This window comes from Chamaea fasciata, unplaced genomic scaffold (assembly GCF_029207755.1).
Source record: "Chamaea fasciata isolate MVZ Bird 193981 ecotype frontalis unplaced genomic scaffold, bChaFas1.0.hap1 SCAF_3, whole genome shotgun sequence".
In the NCBI taxonomy this organism is placed as follows: domain Eukaryota; kingdom Metazoa; phylum Chordata; class Aves; order Passeriformes; family Sylviidae; genus Chamaea; species Chamaea fasciata.
In genome coordinates this window covers 32,775,434-32,781,655 of record NW_027094088.1, presented here as the reverse complement: position 1 = coordinate 32,781,655, position 6,222 = coordinate 32,775,434, and positions in this window count along the sequence as shown.

Genomic DNA, 6,222 nt, shown 5'->3' with positions numbered 1-6,222 from the left:
TCCCCAGGAAAGCGGGTAGATGTGGGCAGCAGGGCTTTGTTAAATGCCCAGGCTTCGCCCCGCTGAGCCCGTGGCGTCCCTGGCGTGTGGCTGGAGCCCAGCTCCCTCTGCTCAGCGCAGTTGTCTCTTGCTGTGCTGCTTATTCACACATCCCAGCTCGCTCCGTCTAGCTGCCTGGGTACCGATGCCAGGGAAGCTGAAACACCACAGGCTCTGCAAGCCCACCCAGACCATAGGATCCAAAGTGCACGCTGCTGCCTCTTCCTCTGAAATTAATATCTCAGCTCGCTAAATTAAAGCAAGCAGGGTTTCACCCAGGCATGTTGTGATCACACCTCCAACTTGCAATATAGATTTACCATGTAAACTGCTAAGCAAGGTACAGTGCTCTCCCAGCAGGAGAAGACAATGTCTGCCTGCAAGGAAAAGGGTAGGAGAAGGAAGGGTGCAGAGCCCATCTCCAAACAGCTCCAGGGCAACTGTCCACACCAGCACAGGCGACCCGGTACACGGAGAGGAGGCTACATGAAGAAAGATGTTTCTCACCCGGAGAGCACTAAAGTCAGAGGCATAGAACCTGTTTCATAAAGAAGGCAGAAGCCACCACAGCTGGGCAAGGTGAGGCACGAAGATTGAGCAGGGAGCAGGCCAGTGCTGGGGCTGAGCCCTGACTTGCAAGCCTACCGCTGCAGAGGAGAGTGTCCCAGTATATCCCACCAATGGAGCATTTTAGGATTTTTGTGCATCTGTGCAGAACTCAATGTTTGCAGGTGGGTCATTTCTTCTGCCCAGCCCCTTGCTGCGCCTTTGCTGAGTGCTCTTCAACGCAGCTTTGTCTGCACCCAACGCACTGCTGAGGCTGTTGGGTTTTTATTCTTTGCTTTTAAATCAGTAGACTTGTTACCATCTTTTAAAAGTGTGAATAGCTGCAACAGAAGCCATCAATTAGCACAAGCAAACAGGGCCAAAGTCCTTCCTTCCTCCTCCCCCACAGCATATTGTGAGGAGAGCTGTGCTCTTCTACTTGGGAGGCTGCTGGAGAGGCTCTGAAGTTGAGCGGTCCCAGAGCCGCCTTTGCATCTGCTCTAGGACGGACAGAACGCTCAGTGCGAGGGAGGCAGGATGGGCTTTCGGCACTGGCACCACGACAACGGGAGCGAGACCAGCTCAACAGCAGCAGCAAAGGAAGGCAATTTTTTTCCCTCTTTCTGTTCCAGAGAGCCTTCCAGGGCTGAGGGAGGTTGCCAGAGGTTGCCTGGGTTTTTTCAGTGCCATTCCCCCTTCCCAGTATTCAAGAAGCTGCAGGGGGAAGCCCCTCCAGCAGCTTTGCTTAATTACTCTGATCTATGGAGAGGCTAGAAAAGCCTCTCTGCTGAATAGTGTGCAAACCGGACTGTGCGTGCCAGAAGATTTCTGTTGATTAGATGATGCAGAGTATTAATTAGAATATAGATTATATGCAGGGGCTTTACCATAAGTTTGCTGCCATTTGGTCTGGGCATGTACATTTCTTGCCACGTTGCTTTTCCTCCCAGAAAAGCAGTCTCATGGAGCCAGCCTGGCTCCTAACACAGTTCCCATCCAGCAAGGAGGAGGCTGATTGCATTCTCAGTTGTGAGTGAGAGTGCTGTTCCTTACCAGCCTGGTGAAGGATGTGAAGAATTACTGTAACATTGACCAAACCCCACAGAAATGCGGAGCTTGTGGGTGAGCTCCACCCCTCAGCCAGCCCCTCAGCCGCTGCCGCCATGCCACAGTCACACAGGTCCCCAGCCAAACTAGACATGGGAAGCAAAGTCAAGTGGCCACTGGTTTGAATGCCAGCATTCACTTGGCACGGGCTGCCCTGAGTCCCTTTTCAAGCCACACCAAATTTAACCTCCAGGGCAGGAGGGTTCTTTCAGGCACTGATTATTTTGTGTTTGCTGGGGCCCTGGGATTCGCTTATACCGTTCCCTTGGGCCACATTTGGAGTGGCTCTTTCCAAGTGCAGAAGGACATCTGGGATGCAGTTACTACTGAAAAAAATGTAGTAATTTTTTCAGATCACAGGGCAGATCAATGACCTGTCTCACCTGCTGCTCATGCTGACAGCCACAGGTCCTTGAGAGCAAGGTACAAGAATTCCATTTGGGGCATTTTTGGGAAATATGTGGCTCACAGGGGACATTTTTTCCCAAGCTTTAGTTGGCTTACTCACTAAAGCATGATTTATAGCTTATTATCCATATAAATACACATTTTTTTCTAGATTCTGTAACCTTTATATGCTCTTCCAAGAACAGGTACCTTGTGGCACAGTGGTATATTACCCATGCTTGGAGAAAATTTTCTAGTGCTTATGTGTCAGTAAATAGAAATTACAGTCTCATAGACAGTGAACAGAAGCATTGGCTTATCTCTGCTGTGCTGTTCACTGCCTTATATACCTCTAATGTGCCCCTCTTCCTTATCCTATTTCTAAATTAAACAGTCATTCTGTTTTTTACATCTCTCATTATATATAGAGGTCTTTCCATATGTCTAACATTTGTTTGAGTCTCAATACATCAGACCATGTAACATGCTGATTCACAGAAATCTCACGTTCTGTAATGACCCAGCCTTTGAAATCTGACTGCATTTAAAAAAATCTGGATCAGATTTTGACTTATCAAATTTTATCTGACCACCTCTTAATCAGAGATTGCTGGGATTGCTTTCAAGTAAGATTTGACCTCAAGCTTTCTCGTTTGTTTCAAACTCAAGTTTATTAAAACCAGCAAAATTGTTCAGCTCTTTAAAAGGAAGATAAACACTGACGTGTTTGCACCTTGGAAATAAATGTCCTGCCATTTCCCTTGATCACATCTCATTTAACAGCAGGCAAACTGGCCACTGCCCCTTCCAAAATACCACCTTCATATCCAAGAGCCGCTTTGCCTTCAAATGTTTTCAAAGCTGCTTCAGCCTTGTGGACGTCACACTTCTGCAATGTGAAGTAGTTGCCTCGTGGTTGGTGTTAGAGGAGCTATTGGTAGCTCCTCACATGGAAGCATAGGAGATGCTGGGGTGGGCAGCTGTGGTGTCCTTACTGGTACTGGGTCCACTGACTCCATGTCCAGTGCGGTTGCAGGTAAGGCATTTCTGCTCCCATGCACAAACACAGCTCTCTGGAAAACTGGCCAAGCAAAATGTCATCTGTCTTGCTTGGTGTTTGCAGCTGGAGATACTCAAAAGCTGTCTGGACCTGGTTCTGGGCAGACTGCTCTGGGGAGCCCTGGTTGAGCAGCGGGTTGGACCAGCTGGCCTCCAGAGGCCCTTTCCAACCCCAACCCTCCTGTGATCTCTGTGGTAACACATCAGCCTCCCCTCCTTGGCTGGTCACAGCAACAATCATCAACCACCACTGTAGAGCCATGGATGCTGCAGAGCCAGTGTGGGTCTGCGGCACAGGTCCCCTGCAGGGAGGAGGGCTGTGGCCTGGGTCCTGCTGTGGGCTCAGGCTCTGCCCCAGTTGGGGCACCTCAGACCCCTCAGGATTTACCGCAGGTCAGCAGGTCTGGGCCAGAAACAACACATCTGTCACATCCTCAGCTGAAAATCAGCTGGCACTGAACCTGATGCATTTCAGAGTTACACACAGGTGACAAAGTTGAACTGCTGTAAGTGTAGCTTTGCCTGTGTCCACACATAATAAATGTGGTGCCATGGTCAGAGATTGGTTGTACTGGGGCCACAGAGGCATTTCAGTGACACATTCCTGCTCATGATACTGAGTGTCCCCATCTCATTCAGGAAGTTGGAGTTGTAGAGGGCACTGACTCACAGGCCACTCCTGTCTTTTTCAACCTGCGATTCATTGAAAGATGTTGCATCTCACTACCTTTGCTTGTAACATTAACTGCAAGGGGCTGTTCCTTCCATGCACTGAGTTGCCTGCACATTCATCACCCTTCGTTTGTTCCCTGTGACCCCAGTGTTCAGATCAGCATATGACAAAAACTATCCAAACCTAGGATTTTTCCTATGAGCTAATCTTCCAGCTATTCTACGGTGCAACCCACCTTGACTTTCATGCTGCTTTGATGTTAAAAATGCCTTGGATCATTCTGTCATTGAGACTCTCTACCTGTTGGGTCTTTTTACATTTTGCATACCTATGGATTCATTTCCTGCTTGTCTTGGCCCAACATCCTACTCATACCAATTATTTCAATCGTCCTCACACACCAGTTCTCCAGCCCCATCGTGGAAACCCAGTTGCTCTTTTAGAAAAAAAGAATTCTCTATTAACTGAAATAAATTGCTTTCACTTTTACTGGCTGCAGATTGACACAGTCACTGGCTTAGGTTCATCTTTATGTTCAGGCAGCTGATTTGTATGATATTGAAAGGCTGATCATTGAGTTCTAACACAAAGCTCTGGTTCAACACCATCCCTTTACTGTTTTTAAACAGAGCTAGGACTAGAGATGGGACGGTTCAGTGCTTGGGACACCGAGAGGCAGTGCAAGGGACTGTGCTGCAATCTCTTTTCTGGCACCGGCTTCCCGCAAGGCTTGGAATGATCACTTGATCTCTTTGGCTCTGAGTGCCCCAGCAAGGGCTCGCCAGCACAGTTCCACCACCCAAGCACAGTTACAGCCCACTGCAGCAGGTGATGGCTTTTCCTCGGACATCCTTAAAAAAACCCTGCTCCCCCAGTGTAGTGATCTAACCGAAGGGAGGATTGTTATATCCCTCTAAATGCAGCCCCCATTATGCTGCGATCAGCAGAGGTACCGTGACAAGGGACCCAAACTATTTCAAACCTTTTCTACTGCTGTGGCTTGCCAGGTTTGCATGGAGAAGTTTTGCTGGCGTAGCCTGGGCCAATGCATCTCCGAACCTTATGTACGGGGGACAATAGGCAATCCAGGCCTCACAGACTATTTAAGAATAAACTCCAGACTGTGAGCTGCTCAGACATCTTGGTTGTCGACTGCATATAGGTGCCATCCTAAAACTGTGAAACTGAATACCCTTAATTTAAAAATTCATGCCCAGATCTGTGCTTTGCCCTTCATCCTTGCATTTACAGAAGGCTAAATTGAGATCCCAGATTTTACATCCAAACGCCGAAATGTTCACAATTCAGGCTCCTGCGAAGGCTTACAGACAAGCACATTTTAAAACTGCATCTTGTAAACTGTTTATGTGCTGAAAGAAAGCCAGGGATTTTGCTAATGACAAAGAAATTGTTCTCTCCTCTGATAGCTGAAAGAATTCCTCTAATGACAATAAACCCTCTCTTTTGCAAATTTGCTTTGGGTAGATGGCAAGATTAAAGAACAACCAGCCCAGCTATGATTTTTCAGATTGCATAAGTACCTTAAAAAGATGTTCATTATCTAAAGTGACGCCTCTTCCCTAATTGCAATGCCACTATTATGTGACATTAATTTTTTTTTTTCCAAACCCTCGTAGAGAGTAAAACCATGTTTTAGCCTCAGCAGCGAGCCTTGCTCGGAGAGGTAGTGCTTGCAAACAGAGATGGGGGCAGGTGTGGGTCCCCCCCGACGGCTGCCTGTGCTGTGCTGCGAGGACCGCTCTGCTCCTGTCCTCACCTCACCCCGTCACATCCAATCTGCTGCCCCAAATCGCAAATGGGAATAAAAAGAAGTGCAAAACCCTCGACTGGGAGGCGGTTGCAGAAAAAGCAGAGGCTGACACTGAAAACCAACATCTCCGACAACTTGCACGCACCAAGAAATATTTGTTTGTTTGCTTCGACTCCCGCTCCTCCTGTTCATTCAGCCCCTGGTATGGTGCCAGGGCCTGGCCACATGTCCCATCCCGGTGGGATAGGGCACCCCGCCGGAGGGGAGCAGCCGTGGCTCCTGCTCGCCGGCAGCCAGGCGCTGCGATAGGTCACGGGCTGGCATAAACTGGGAGCTTTGCCGTCACCGTGAGGAGTCGGGCACAAGGGAGGCTGACAGCATCCCTGCCCAGCCACCGTGGTAGGCAGGGGAGCAGCCTGCCTGCGCCGAGGCTTTTCTTCCCGTAGGGATAAAGGTGGAGACAAAGCGTCTTTCATGCCCGGGAGCATCAGGCGGAATTATTCCCTGGGCCAAAAGGGCACCCATCAAATCGCTGTGAGCGGGGTGGCCGCAGGACCGCAGGGCCGCTCCCATCTCCGCGGGCAATACACGGCACAGGCGAAGTTTGCTCCGAGACCCCCCCCCCGATAGCGTTTGTGCC